Source organism: Mangifera indica, chromosome 7, assembly GCF_011075055.1.
Source record: "Mangifera indica cultivar Alphonso chromosome 7, CATAS_Mindica_2.1, whole genome shotgun sequence".
Taxonomy (NCBI): Eukaryota; Viridiplantae; Streptophyta; class Magnoliopsida; order Sapindales; family Anacardiaceae; genus Mangifera; species Mangifera indica.
Genome location: NC_058143.1, coordinates 918,479 through 934,926, shown reverse-complemented (window position 1 = coordinate 934,926; position 16,448 = coordinate 918,479). Strand labels below are relative to the sequence as shown.

At 30.9% G+C, this 16,448-nt stretch overlaps 3 protein-coding genes across 25 annotated transcripts in view; 2 read left to right on the top strand and 1 right to left on the bottom strand.

The window, feature by feature from the left end:
- Window positions 1-2,276, top strand: part of LOC123220598 (putative disease resistance protein At3g14460) — a 60,159-nt gene extending 57,883 nt beyond the window's left edge. The window contains exon 7 of one of the 2 annotated variants that reach the window (XM_044642933.1): window positions 2,254-2,276. The gene's annotated coding sequence lies outside the window, so the exon portion shown is untranslated. The remainder of the gene's footprint in view (window positions 1-2,253) is intronic. The other variant, XM_044642932.1, reaches the window with a different exon arrangement.
- Window positions 1-16,448, top strand: part of LOC123220617 (putative disease resistance RPP13-like protein 1) — an 84,612-nt gene that overhangs the window by 16,033 nt on the left and 52,131 nt on the right. The window lies entirely within an intron of this gene.
- Window positions 1-16,448, bottom strand: part of LOC123220639 (putative 3,4-dihydroxy-2-butanone kinase) — a 42,599-nt gene that overhangs the window by 8,161 nt on the left and 17,990 nt on the right. The window lies entirely within an intron of this gene.

Sequence of the window (16,448 nt, the reverse complement as noted above, 5' to 3'; positions counted from 1 at the left end):
TTCAACTTTGCAATAGCAGTTTGATAGGGACTGTTAAGGAGATAGTGGTGAGTTTTCTGCAAATGTTTAACGATCATACATATCCCGCCACTATAGCAACTTTTAATTTCTTTGTGTTGATCCTGACATGACTGACTCGAATGAAAGCACTAATTTGGTTGGATTGGAACTAAATCAAATTCAACCTCACCTAAGCCTGAACTTCGTTTAATTTGAATGAAGTCAAGCTTGAGCTTGTCAAACATATCTTAAAGTTGTTTGAACTCAAGTTAAGCTCAAGCTCAAGTTCAATCATCTTTTGTAGGGTTAGATTCGAACCGAGTCGGCCTAACCCAAGCTCGAGCTGCTTGTCAGATTTTCTAATTAAAATTTTTGATATAAAACGACATCGTTTTGACCAATATGTATTAAAACGACGTCGTTTTGATAACAAAAAAAAAGCCGAGCCGAATTCGAGCTTTGCTTTCATGAGCACGAACTCAAACTCGAACTCGAGCCAACTATATATGAACCGAGCCGAGCTCACTCGAATCCAACCTTAATCTTTCGGCTTGCAAAAAGGATCTAGTTGAATTATCTTTACTTTAATTTTGACTCGATTTTAAAAATAAACTGACTATCTCAATTTAAACTCAACTTAAATTCAAATTGAGTCCATTTTTAACACCAAATTAACTCAATTTAAATTCAGGCATACCAATAACAATGGATTTTTAAGTTTTTTAATGAGAAATTTAAAACTTCATTAACAAGAGTATAAATAATTAGTTATTAAAATAATAAAAAAATACTTATAATGATGGGATATATCCCACATTAATTGTTACTCACTAAAGAATCTTTTATTTTTTTTTGTAGTGGTTCTTGCCACGAATCCTTGTTTCAAGAATGAACATTGAATTGGCTATTATCAACCGGAGTTGATGAAAGGAGTTGATCATTGGTAACCCTGCCATCCCACAGCTCTTACCAAAGGTATCTAATTTCATCAAAGGTTTGTAAAATATCTTGATGACGCCTCTACTATTGTCGAGAGTTTTACTTAATCCAACATCTTTTCTATTAATTTTGAAGTTATTAATCTCATTTGAACTTTGGCAACTGATGATCAACAAGAATCTCTCAATTGTGGTTTGTCCAGGTAATTCATTTAACTTTAATCAACTTAACATAATACCTTGTATCTCTAATTCTAATCCAACTTTTCTAATTTCATAAATTTATTTGGTAACTCAAGAAACTTCTCAACTTAGGAAAATTCCAACTTTTGGAATTCTAAATAAAGTAAATTCTTCATGTTCTTGTTTCATTTTTCAATTCCTCAGAGGGTCTTTCGGTAACAGATTAATTAATATTAAGCTTAGTTTTTGGTGAGTTTTGAATTCAGGTAAGGAACATTTAGAGGCAACAGTTGATATATATATCCTGCTGAAGCAGAGCAACCAATAGATTTCCACCTTATGCAAGTATGATAAATTTTTTTCTCAATCCTCTTATGTAAACACTTATTCTTTCAATTTCTGAGAGGGTCATTGAATATAGATTAGATGATATTATTGTTTAATTTGTATGATTTTAGAGATTTGAAGCAAATTTCATAATTTTGACTTCTATTTATATACTTCTACAATTAAGGGTAGGAACATATGAAGGCAAGTGTTGAGCTATCTTTATTCTCAAATTGAATAATTGATTTAAAACTTTATCTTCTTTGGTTTTAGGTTTGTCACTACTTCTAACTTATAAACCATTATATTATTTTTATTTCTACTTTTTATTGTTTTGAAAATAACTCCTTCGCCTCAAGTTTAAACTTTACTAACCTTATTTTTATTTTTATCAGATCGTTTGACTAGAACAAAATTTTGAGCTGTCAACAAAATTCTCAGATTGTAGGTTTTCAAGGTACTTGAATGTTTTAGGTCAATCTCATTTTTGGTTGAATTTAAGTTTTAGTACATGTAATTTAATTTAATATTTATCTTTTTTTTTTCCCAGCAAGAAGCAAGTAAAAATATTGCTCTAGTTTCAGGAGTATGGCATTTTGATAACAGAGTACTTAAAAATTGAAAGTGGTTCCTCTGTTAAAAAACATCTCCACTTGGTCATCTCATAGATTGTCTCAACTCTTGTGGTTCCAAGGCAATCAAAAGTAAGCTATAATTGCAATTTTTTATAAAAAAACATATGCCAAAGATCCTTGCTACTTGCTTTTCCAACTCTTGTGATTCCTTCTGATTCATTTTTCTTCAGGTGCCACTGTCTCCAACTTAACATAAAGCAACTGTTAGAACCTAACTCCTGGCTTCAGATTTGGAGCTTTGGAAACCTTGCTGAAATTACAATACAGAGATTGTATCTTCTAGCTGTTGCAACAAGAATTAATCTTATTTTTCTGTTTGTGTGTATGTAGTCTTATTCTAACATGTTCCCACCATCATAACACTTTTATTCTAGGAAAGAATGTCTCCTTAATTTGAATGTTTTAATATTCAAGGTGAATACTGGAAGAATTTTGAAATGAAATCCACACAACTTCAAGGGAGTTATGTGTCACCTTTGATGAAAAACTTGAATAAAAAGTTTAGCTTATGACATTTCTGTAGTAGTTTGTGATCAATCAGTTTCTATGGTGGTAAGATATTTCCAACTTTGTCACAAATTCTTGTGTAATTTTTTAGTTCTTTAAAATAATGACAAATTCACGTCTTTTCTGTAGGAACTATCAAGCAAAAATATCTATAATCACATCTCACAAACTTTGGAGATCAGGAGGTGTTCTACTTAAATAGTTTACTTAAAAAGGCTTTTTAGATCTAATAAGTTCCAATCTTTACCAGATTAACTAAACAGTCTCACATCCTTTAAGTAAGTTCTTAATAAGATTGCTCTGAAAGTCATGTTATTTTCGGGTGGTTAGCCTATTTACAACACAAATATTGATTTTTTTATTGATAATTAACACAAATATTGATATTTGTCCTTTATTACTTGAAAATTTGTTGAAACATAGAAAAAGGAAGACAAGACAGGGCATCTCGTGAAACAAATGGATAAGATTAAAAAAATTTCATCGCTTCAGGAATTTATAAGTCACCATTGTACCCTTATATCAAATGTTTCATGTATTTTTACAGTTGTGTCAATTTCATATTTGATTTTTCTTGGTTTTGCAAGTGATTTGGTTATAGAGTTTGAAAGTTAAGCACACAAATAGTAACGCGGCTACAAAATGGAGAAAATATGAAGAATTTTGAAGAATAAACCACTTGATTATTGCTTCATTAACTTGGGCTTAATCATGACACTATGGCATTTTAAACTTATTGTGATGATAAGAGGAATGTGAAGCTGGTAAGGCAGAAGTGTAGGCAAAGGAAATCTACTGAGGTAGCTTGTGATTTGTTTAACGGTGGTAAAACATTTCCAAATAGATAAAAATTGTTGTAAATTTTAAGATCTTTGTGATGTTGATAAAACTTATGTATTTTCAACAAGATTAAAAGATGCCCAAAAAGAAAACACTCTAAAATCTCATCTCTTAAACTTGTGGAGATCAAGAAGTGTTCTATGCTTCCATATTTTACCAAAAAACGCATGTTGGATATGGTAATCTCAAGTTCTTACCAGATCACTGAACAGTTTTAAAACCTTAAGTAATTTCTTAATACAAATGTTCTTAAAGTTGCACTTTTTATGGTTGTTTGTATCGTTTCAACTCAAATATTGATATTTGTCTTTTGTTAATTGATAGTTTGGAGAAAGAAATCAAAAGGAAGTCAAAGTAGCTTCAACAAGATATATGACAAGAATTTTTCTGAATAAACTAGATGAGATTAAAAGACTTGACTCACCCATTATTTTCTTGTTCATAAAATTGTAAATTGTAACTTTATATATTGTATCAACTTTTTTTGACTCGTTCTTTCAGCTCTATCAATTTCATATTTTATTTTCTTGTTTTGCAAATGATCTAGGCACAACGTCGGAAAATTTAAGTTCACTAACACCAAACAGCTAGTGATTTGGAGAAAATCTAAAAGCGGTCAAGGCCACAAACCACTATATCATTGCTTCACAAACTTAGGGCTTCTATCATATCACCATGTCAAAAAATGTACATACCAAAGAAGGTATTTTAGAGCATATTGTTTCATTGCAGGCTAGCATAATGCACTATAGCAATTGTCCTTGTTTTACAAAAGTCTTGCAAAAATATCAACATTACTTTGATCCATATGATCACTTGAAAAACGAAATAGCCAGGCACACCTATACCATGTAAAGATGATAAAATGATTAAAAAATATTAACTAGAGCACCAGTAAATGAAATTTTCCATAACATGTGTTTGATATTGCACATTTTTAGGGGCATTTAAGATTTAAACCATGTATTAGAATAATGAAACAATGATAATCAAATACCTAATACATGAAGACATACTTATAACATGCCAAGATAATAAGTGGATATACAAGTTTTTTTAATAGTAATTGATGAAAAAGAAATCAACCAAAAAGTGAAATAGCTAACTTATGAACTAAAAGTCTACGTTGAAAAATAACACTAGCTCTTGGTAAGACATAACGAAAACTCCTCATGTTTATTTATTGCAACATATGATAATAATCTTTACCCAAATTGTAATTACTTTCAAATCATAGTCATCGATGCAAGACACTCCATCCATCACACAATGCAAATATCAACAAGCCTAAATATCAAACAAATAGTTAGAGTGGTTAAAGAGACTAGGAAATAATGTTTATGATGATGAGGTTGTGTCTTATCTAACCGATTATATGACACATGGTTGGGTCATTTTTCTTTAAGCTAAGACAAGAAATATCAAATCTTGAATCACTAAAGCAACTTACATATAGCCTATGTTAAAATATATTTTGAATATATTATGGATATTTTCCTTTTCTCTATTTTGAATATTTTGTCTCAGACTGCAAAGTTCTGTTTCCAGCCAGAGTCAATCCTAGGTTTCCTTTCTTTTCCGACAACCAATCTCTCCCGCAGTGCCTTTGTCCTCGTGATCACCAGAAAAATGAACCATATAAAGATGTTAAAACATTTAAAAAAAAAAATTAGCTACAGAAAATGTCAATGAAAAGTTCTAGTACATATGCTTGATATTGCATACTTTTATGGACATTAAAGATTTAAACCAAGTAGGTAGAATAATGAAACAATGAGGATCAAATACCTAATACATGAAGACATACTTATAACATGCCAAGCTGACACTTGGATATTCAAGTTTTCTAACATTATTTGACGAATAGTTCTCCACTAATTGATGAAAAATAAATCAATTGATTTAATAGGGTTAACTCCAACTCATAAATATTAAATCAACCATATAAAGCGAAATAGCTAACTCATGAACTAAAACTTTATGTTAAAAAATAACAACTACTCTTGGTAAAACTTTAAAAGAATCAAGTGAAAATGAAAACTCCTAATGTTTGTTTATGATACATATGATAATAATTTTTACCCAAATTGTAATTACTTCCAAATCTTAGTCATTAGCACAAGACACTCCATCTATCACGCCATGCAAGTATCAACAAATGTAAATATCAAATAAATTGGAATATCCGTATTTTACCATGATATTTCTCACATAGATGTATGATATAGTTCAATTGGTTAACTAGAAAAAAAGCTTAAGATTACATACACAAACAATTTGTCAAAATTGAAAGTTGGAAGATGGTTTGCACCTCTACTAGTGTTAGTGACTGGGAAGAAACAGAAGAAAGAGCATTCAAGAAAAACGTCAATCAATTCTTGAAAAGAAAATTTTACACAGTCATTAAATGTACCGTATTAGAGAAACGAAAAAAAAAACAAAATAATGAGAGTAGTTGAAAAAAAAAAGAAATAATGTATAAGATAATAAGATGGTGTCTTATCTGATAGATTATATAACACATGGTTAGAACATTCTTCTTTAAACTAAGACACGAAATATTGGAAAAACACTTTTGCAACTTATATATGGCATATGTTAAAATACATTTGGAATATATTTAAGATATTTTCCTTTTTACTGTTATTAGTTGCAATTCAATTATTCACAGGTATCAGAGCAACATTTCTTTCTGCAACCAATTTTTTGAACCTGCCTTTTCTGTCCCCAAACCAAGGTTTAATTTTTTTCAGCAGCCACCCTATACTTTTGAGAGCTTCCATGGTAACCCCACATCAAATAACAACGACCTTTCATTTTTCCTCCCTCTCCCCCACTCCAACCACCCCACACCCCCCACATCCCCCCCTTAGTGGATTTCCGGCAAGGTTCTCTCTCTTTTCTGGCAACAGACGTGTCCGTTCGTGAGTTCTTTATTACCGATCTCCTTTTCCGGCGTTGCTTCCTTATTTTCTGATCACCCACTCGCACTTCCTCGGATGTTCTCTCCTTTTTGGGGTCATAGGCCGGTATCTTTGTGGTTTCTTTATCAACATAGCTTTGTCTCCGACCACAAAGTTCTATTTCCGGCCAGAGTCAATCCTGGTTTCCCTTTCTCTTTTTTAGGCAACCAATATCTCCCGCAGTGCCACTGTGACTTGTGTCCTTCGGTTGGAGAAGTCCGTGAGTACTTCCAATCCTTGATTTCTTTTATTTTTGGATTTGTTTACTGCCTTGGAGAGATTGGTTTTGCTTTTATTTTTTGGAATTGTTTTTCGCCTTGGAAGATTGGCTTGCATTGACTTTCCATTTGGTTAATTGGATTACGTCATTTGGTCTGAATTGAGTGATTTATTTACTTTTTGAGAAAAATTTTTTGGATTGGGCCACTCCTTTAGCTTTGGATCATTGTCTATTATTCTGCGTTTTGCATTATTGGATCGTTGTGAAATATTTTGGGCTTTTTATTGGACTATGTTAGATTGTTCCGGCTTGCTGCTGTTTATTGGCTTATTAAATTGTGCTGTGCTTGCATTTCCATGATGCCTTGGTAGTGTTGGAATTAAAAAAAAAAAGTTTGTCAATAATAATTTTGTGTGAACGGTTAACATTTAAAAGTAAATAATATTCAATAGGATGATTATCAAAGGCTTACTGTATTATGTTTGAACTGTTAGAAGAGTTAATATAAAATAATCAGGACTGAATTTGATATAAATTGAGTTCGAACAAAAGTTAGTTTGATATCAATTCAAACCTAAAAGGAGACGAGTTGAAATATTTTTAACTCGAGTTCAATTTGATTTGTAAAATCAAGGTTCAAACTCGGTTTGGATGCAATTTGATTTTGGATTTGATTAGAGTAGTTTGAAATTTAAATATTTTAATTAGTTCATACTCAATTGTTTAGAAAAATGAGAATAAGATTTTTGATTAAACTCAATCTATTCAAGCTAAAACTTGACTCATTTATTCTGAATTACGAGCTAAACTTGAGTAATTTCAAATCAAATGGTATCTAGTTTTAACATTAATCCTTTCAAAGTATTATTTAAATATTTTCTCAAAATTTAATGGTTATGCTAGAGAGCAAGTCATGGATTTCTCAGATGAAGAGGATCAACTTCCTCCATCAGGCTACCGATATCATCAACTTGTGGCAGAATGGCAGTGACAATTTGTAGAAAGTTTTGGTTAGTTTGTGTTTGTCTGATAAATCCTGAAGGTCAGCTTTAGTTTTTACGAGATATTAGGAATTTTTGGGATTTCTGTTTTTCTCATTTTGTGTCATAATTACAAATGAAAATCTCAATTAATATGCATAATCACCCCTTTGAAGGATAAACTGTGAATTGGCTGATCTAAGAGGCTGGAAGTTTTGGGGGATGAGCATACTGAACAAAGCATTAAAAATGACAGCTTCAAATTGCCTATCTCTTTATTTCCAATCATTAGTCTAGGTGTACAACTACAATAACAAAATAAACTAAATAATGAAGTAACAGAGCCAACTATGAACTCTGGCTATGCACAAATTGAATTTTAATAGCACTTAAAACTAAACAGCTTTCAGATATTCTGAGTTCGTATAGTCCTCATTGAAAATTGCTTCCAGCCTGTGCTTGAATGTTGTTCATGTAATTGCTTTCTAAAATTCAAGCTGTATGCGTTTGCCATCCTATTTCTCCTCTGCATAGCTTTTACCATAGGATAATTCTGAGTTTATGCTGAATCCAGTTTTGGAGCCAGGGAAGTCCATGTGCTACATTTTGTCGAAATCCAATCTATCACAAGAACCTTCATCTTCCTTTATAACTGCAAATTTGTCCCTTTGAAGATTAGGCGTCTAGTGACAAGTAAGATTCAGAACCAGTTGCTTGTCGATGACTGAAACCACCACCATCATTATCTGTATCATTGTCCTGTGATTCAGACCTTAAGAGTTCAGTAGCAGTCCTTGCTGCCATAGCTGCGTAAGTAGCTGATTCAAAAGCATCTTGAGTAGTTGTAGCCACATTTCTGTATTTCTTTCTTGTTTTCACAGATTCAGATAACGTTTGGTCTGCTTTCAAATCTGCAAACAAACTTTGTGTATCAACACTGAGCTTATCATTATCAAAGGTAGCTGATCTATTAGGCTCTTGTAGCTTTTGTTCCTATAAACATAGAAAATAATTATCCAGCAATGAAACATTAACAAGCTGTTTAGAATGTTCAAGTATGCAAGTTTACAAACATCTTCCTCCAAATGAAGAGTGACACAAATTTCAGTAGAAGTCTCCTTGAGCACTTTCAATCTCCTCTTCAAGCTAGGCTGTTTCAGTCGACAACTTCTGCACAATCTGTAAAAATCCAAAGAACAACCACGAACATCAGAAAGTTTATTGCCTTAGGAATGACTTCACAGTTGTTTCGCATTTAACAGCACGAGCAGCATATTCTTTCCCAAACCTTATCTTCAACATCTCACGAATTTTCACAGTTGTCAATCTTAAGTGAGATTAGCAGACTCGATTAATTTTGCAGGAAATGATAACTCTTATGCAGAAACTATGTGACAATTGTTCATATTACCAACTAAAGTAAAGCAAACATCAAGTAATTTCATACATGCATTTCATCAAACACCTTGCAACACAACAATTTAAAATATAATATTATGATATGATACAACCCAATACATACAAGTTTTCTCTCCTTGATTAAACCTTCAATCAGAGTACATATGACATCAATACCCAACAAAACATCAGATAGATAAAAAGATAACTCTCACATACCTTCTTACATAAACGAGAATTATCCATAAAAACAAATGAAAATATTTTAGAATCTTTAATTTTCTTTTGCTTTCTCACGTTTTCTTTATATCCAAACAAATAATAACCGTAAACGAAAACAATGTGAAAGATTGGTGTTACCGTGAATGCAACTGGTTTCAAAGCTTCTGTTAAATGGAAGATGGTAGTGGTGCTAATAGAGGGAAGCCGACAGTAATGGTAGTAGACGAAAACCAACAGTGGTGGAAGAGGAAGACAGAGAAATTTCAATGGCGGTGTTTCAATCTAGGAAAGAAAGAGAATATTGATTGATTGGATGTTTTCTGATGTTTAGACTGACGTGGCATTCTGATGATGTGGCAGATGAAAAGGCACCTGCCACATCAGTCGGTGTACCGTGTTCCTATATTCTGCCGGTCCGTAGAGCATTACTCAATTATCAAGGGCTCACTATATAATATTTGAATTGTTACTAGCGTTAATAACAATTATTAAGATTGAATTTGATATAAATTGAATTCAAAATTAGAGTTAATTTGATATCGGTTCGAATCTAAAGGAGACGAGTAGAAATATCTTTAATTTGAATTTAATTTAATTTTTAAAATTAAAGTTTAAATTTAATTTGAATGCAATCTAATTTTGAATTTGATTCAAATCATTTAAACTTTGAATATTTTAATTATTTAAAACTCATTGTTTAAGAAAATAAGAATTGTTTATCAAACTTTATCTATTTAAGCTAAAACTTGGTTTATTTAATTCAAACTACACATTGAACTTAAGATAGTTCAAATCAAATGATATCTAACCCTACCATTAATCATTTTAAAGTATTATTTAATTATTTTCTCGTAATTTAATGTCATGGGCTTCATTTTTTTTCTCTTATCAAATCTCAAATAATTATTTAATTAAAAGTTTTTGAAACAATTCATTATACCTAAATTATTTTTCATTTATTATAAATTTTAATTAATATATGAATGATGAGATAAGTGTATCTTATATATTTTAAGTAAAGATAAATTCAAATTAAGTTTGATATTCAATTTGAATAAGTCAATTTTAAATTAAAATAATTTCAACTTATCGAGGTTAAGATTAATGTCTTTGAATTTTTTTTTCCCTTAAAGATTCTTCTTTTTTTCTAGTAATTTTTGTTCTTTATTTACGGTTATCCTTTTTTTATATTACCATTTTGTTCTTTGATATCATTGTTTGTCAATTCTAGCAAGTTAAGTTTGAGTTAATTATTATATATTCGAGTCAGGCTTAAATTGATTTTAGTTAATTCAACTTTGCTTCGAATTCACTCTTACTTGTAAGAATGACCCACAATGAGGAAGAAACATTTTGAAAAGATCATAAACTCTATACATACATACATACATACATATATATACATACATATATATATATATATATATATATATATATATATATTATCATGCAGTAGAGACATGTCGAAGTGTATTAACTTCATTGCTATGTTTCATCTGATCACATCATATTACATTAGTTTGTATTTTTGTCACTATGGATAGTGAAGAGCAATGCTATGTGTAGATTTTTTGTACAAACTTGTTCATTCATGCAGTAGTGATGCATTGAAATTTTTCTAAGTTTTATTGTTACGCGCAAACATGTTATTTCACATCAATTTGTAGAAGAGCTTGTATGTATGGCTACATTTTGTATGGATACTGATGATGGTCCGACAACTTAAATTCTTGGGTTGTGTATTGTTAGGTGATGATAGTGATAGAGTTTGATTGTCTCTGGTTGTATGTTTGGTGATCAGCTTTGGATGTTTACGTGATAAGGAATGTCTACTTATTTTATATACCAATTCTTGGAATGTTTCCCTTAGGATTTTTGGGTTGATATCTTGACTATATAAATGATGTGATAGTGTATTGTTTTGAATTTCTCTATTTGGGTGACAGTAGAAAAGATAGCAACCACTAGTACAAAAATGGTGACTGTTCACTATGTGTTTCAACCACAATGAAAAAGATGAAAAACCTTGGATTTAATACTTCTCTCTTTGTAGGAGCTATCACTAATGGAGAATTAACATATCAGTACTTGCAAAAGTTAGATATTGCACCTTCTAAAATTAAAGATTAAGAAATCATTTATTCTTAACATGAATTAATATTTTGTATAGTCAACTCTCATGCCGAATTCAATGTTTGCTCTTAGTTTATATGACCTCATATTCTTTCAACATGTATTTTGTTTTTGTGTCAATTCTTAATTAAGTGTATTCATTTCGTTTCTCTTAGCACACACTTTAAATCAGTTTTTTTGGTGGTTCAATTGATGTGTGATTTTTTTGAATAGGGAAGTATAATCAGTGATTCATCTATTTCATAACTGGTGCTTAGCAAAAGACCATTTTCCTTCTCTCAACTTTTCACATAGATTCTACTCTTTTGTTCTCCGTATATGTTTTTGATTATTTTTTTTTCATTTCTCACTAAAATTTTATTTCAATGTATTGTTTTTTAATCAAATTTTATCATCCGAATGAGATGTGTCTTGTTTGTTTTTTATACATTGTTTAGAGTTGTATATTACATCTCATTTTTTTCATATATTATACTGTAAATAGGAGAGATGATGCTTGGTTTGCAGCACTCGAGAGGTCTTGCATTCACATGACTTGGAGTGATCATGGTGCTAAATGCATTGAGGTATGCCAAGTATAAAAGTTTTATAGCTATTTTTCTTCTAATTCTCTTGGTGCTTCAATTAATTCCAAAACATGTAACTACCTAGGATTCTCTTTCTCCTTGTTTGATTAATGTAAGGTACCTGAAAATAAAGAAATAGAAGAGCATTAATTTAAGAAAGGTTCTTACCATAAATTCTTGTTTCAAGAATGAACTATTTTGAACTTGTTTGCGTTGGCAATTATCAGAGGGTTGAAACTTTCACTCCCAATGGCCAAAAAAAATAAAAATGTGTCCACAACAGCAGCACCAGGTTCACCATGCTGAAAAGAAACTTATGTTACTTCAATTTAATTTGTCAACAAGGAAGAACTAAATTATAAGCAGTGGCCCTAGAAAAGATCCACAAGAATACTTGACCACTTTAATTTGCATAGCCTCAGAAGCAATCAACTCAAGATAAAACTTGACAAATTCTGAAACATTGAATGAAATTCAATTTATTCCCAACATATTATTTACACCAAACACATTTTAATAAACTTTATATTCACCACTAATTACTTCATGCAGAAGATGTCGTTTAGAAAATTACTCACAATCTCAAGACCAAGTTCCATTTTTCCAGAACCCAGACGATATGATGAAACCTGCCCAGGCAGTGTACAAACAGATAAGGCAACACCCATTGTCCCAACCATTTCACATGCGTGAAACTCATCATTTTTTAAGCATCTCCTACACTATATCGCCAGGAGCTGTGATGCTATATAGAAAAAGACTATCATTTGATGAAGCTTTCACCACACCAAGAAATTGCCTAAGCATGTAGCAAAAAAAAAAAAAAATTCACTCTCAAAAAAGTTCATTAATGGTAATCTATGCATCAAGCTTATGTCAAATTGGAATATAGACATGCATTCTCAACCTACAAAATAACAACAGAGAATCTTTTTTCATCTTGTCGCCCTAAATCGCATTTATGTTGATACTAGGGTGGGCACATTTTTTTAAACTTCACCAAGAGAATCATAGATTTGCTTCCAAATAGATATTTTCTATTAAAACGAAATGCATCAAAGTGTTTTTCCAATTCAAAATAGCCAGTGAAAACAAAATAGCCAGCAAGTCTTATTAACCAACCAATAAGAGTATACCACATTAACAAAAGTGCAAAATTGGCTTCCAAATTGATATGTTGTATTAAAATGTAAGGCATAGAAGTAGTTTTCCATACCCACAAAGTACCTTATTTGTCTCCCTATCAAAAGAAACAGCTGAAGTACACAAATATTTGACTGAGGAATGAAAATCTGCAGAAGAGAATCTGAGATTTTAAAGAATGAGATAGGGAAAACCTTTTTTCTTTCTTACTTTTGTCTCGTGTCTAATGCTTCTTGATATAGGGAAAAAATGGATAAACTCATAAGCAAATTTGAAAATTTCTTTGAAGCAGATGAAACATGCATGATGTGTTTTGAGAGCATAACAACTCAACAAATCAGTAAATTGGGTGAATATTCTCACCAATATGAGATTTCTTATGAAATTGACATGTATTCTCTAATTTATTTGTCTCTGTATTTGAGGTGATCAAAACAAAAGTGCACATAACGAAGAAGGTATTTTAGAGCATATTGTTTTGCTCCAGGCCAGCATAATGCACTATAGCATTTGTCCTCGTTTAACGTCTCCCAGGAACATTAACATTCCTCTTATCCACATGATCACCAGAAAAAAACAAAACGACGAGGCACACCTACACCATGTAAAGATGATAAAAAGATAAAATTAAAAATTAGCTACAACACAAGTAAATGAAATTTTCTATTGCATAAGTTTTCTATTGCATAGGTTTAGGTACATTAAAGAATTAAACCATGTAGGTAGAATAATGAAACTATGAGAATCAAATAAAATGTCCTACCTAATACATCAAGACATACTTATAACATGCCAAGCTAATACTTGGATATTCAGGTTTTTTAATATTATTTGGCGAATAATTCCCAACTAATTAATGAAAAAGAAATCAATCAATTTCGTGGGATAAACCCGAACTCATAAAGTTTAAATCAACCATAATATGAAATAGCTAACTTATGAACTAAAACTGTATGTTGAAAAACAACACCTTCTCTTTGTAAGACTTTAAAACATCAAGTGAAAACAGAAGCCCCTAATGTACCATATTAGAGTTTCTGAAAAGCAATCCATTCCTGAAAAGCAAAATTTATACTGTCATTGAATGTACCATATTAGAAAAACAACTAAAAATAAAGAATAAATAAAAATAATGATTGTAGTTGAAAAGACCAAGAAATAATGTCTAAGATGATAAGGTGGCGTTTTATCTAATAGATTATATTACACATGGTTGGATCATTCTTCTTTAAGCTAAGACAACAAATATCAAATCTTGAAGCACTTATGCAACTTATAGATACCATATGTTAAAATATATTTTGAATATATTTAGGATATTTTCCTATATTTAGAATATTTTTCTATTGTTGGTTTTTTTTTTCTTGTATATGATTTACTTCTTTGTAGAATCATTACACTCTGTGTATAAATTTAATCATGAATCAATATACAATACACATAAATTTATGCAATTCAATTATTTACACAGTAACAGCGCCAATATCTCTTTTCTGCAATCTATTTGTTTAAACCTGCCTTTTCTGCCTCAAACCAAGGTTTAATATTTTTTCAGCAGCTGCCCTATACTTTTGAGACCTGGCCTTCTCACCCCATATTAAAGAAAAAAGACCTTTCATTCTTCCCAGCCCTTATGGTTTTCCGGTGACATTCCCTCTCTTTTCCGACAACAGACCGGTCTCCTCTTGGAATTGTTTTGGGCCTCGGAGATTGGGTTGCATTGATTTTCCATTTGGTTGCTTGGATTACGTGATGGGGTTTGAATTGAGTGATTTATTAACTTTTTGGATTGGGCCACTGCTTTAGCTTTGGATCATTGTCTATTATTTTTAGCTTTGCATTATTGGATTGTCGTGGAATATTTTGGGCTTTTTATTGGACCGTGTTGGATTGCTTCGGCTTGCTATTGTATACTGGATTATTAAATTGTGTTAAGCTTACATTACCAATATGTCTTCGTAATTTTAAAGTTAGCGTATAAGTTGACATTATTTGAAGTTACTTATTTTACGGAAAGATAGAAATATCACACCTTACTAGTCATATAGTTTAGTTTAGTTCAGATATACATAATAAAAGATTGTGGTATATTAGTTAATTCTTTACGTGATCAGTGGGATGCATCGCATACATACTTTGGGTAAGGGCCACCTTAAAGTATTAATATAGATAATTGTCTTTTAACTAGGCATATATGGTAAGGGAGACTCTACAATCAGTTTTCTTATGTGATCAATATATCGTAGCTAGTTACTCTGATAGTTCAACTGTTATGTATGTAAGATATAATAATTAATAGACATATGAGATTTTAGTTACTTTCATTATGGTATCAGATATATCGATATCAGTTTAAACTTTAGTATTAGGGTATGAGGGTATCGAGAATAGATGGATGGACAAATAAAAGTGCTAGAAAACATTGTTTTAACCACGTAAAGGCTTAGTGATAGAATTGTTTTTTATACAATTCCAACTTCAATAAAACAAAATGGTCATTTTTATTTTTATATCAATCAAGATTCCTAGTGAGATAAGAGTCTCATCATCATATCATCTTCATGGCACATTCAATAACCACAACACCACCCACAACCACAACAATAACACCCATCTCTTACAAATCCAAGAGGCCTTTTTTGTGCATTCCATCTTTAAGGTTTCGAGGGGATTTGGGCTTGCCATCAACATTCTAAACAAGTTTTGGATGACCATAAACCCATTTATAGAAGGTTTGTATGTTAGGGTTTATTATGTGTTTACTTTTATGCCTTCATTGTGTAATAATGTGTGCATGAATTAGTTTAAAAAAATATATATATATATATATATATATATATATATATATATATATATATATATATATATATATATATATATATAGGTTTACAATGTTTGGTAAAATGAGCATTTTGAAAAGAGCACAAACTAATTATAGATAATGTATTGATTTTCAATATGTTATATGTTATCAATAGGAGACCTTTTAGTATTGAAAAAATAATGGAGGGAATAGTTAAGTTATTGGAGTTAGGGTTGTATTCAAATCAAATTAAGTCTGAATATGAGTTGATTTAAGTTCAATTTGAATCTATTATGACAAGTTCGAATTAAATTTAAGTTAGTCAAAGATGTCATTAGAAAGTCATTAACAAGTTAAATAATACTATTGACAAGTTAAATAATATTACTGACAAAACAAAATAAATAATATCACTTGAGGAGGATTCAAGATGAGTTACTAAACTAAAACTTCAGTTATAATTTGGATCTAATTGCACTAAACATCAATTTGATTTAAATTGGCTCAGTTTGAATCCATTTATAATTGGAGTAATGTTATCTTTTAATATGAATTTGAGTTAAACTGAAACCAAATAAACGCTAACAAAT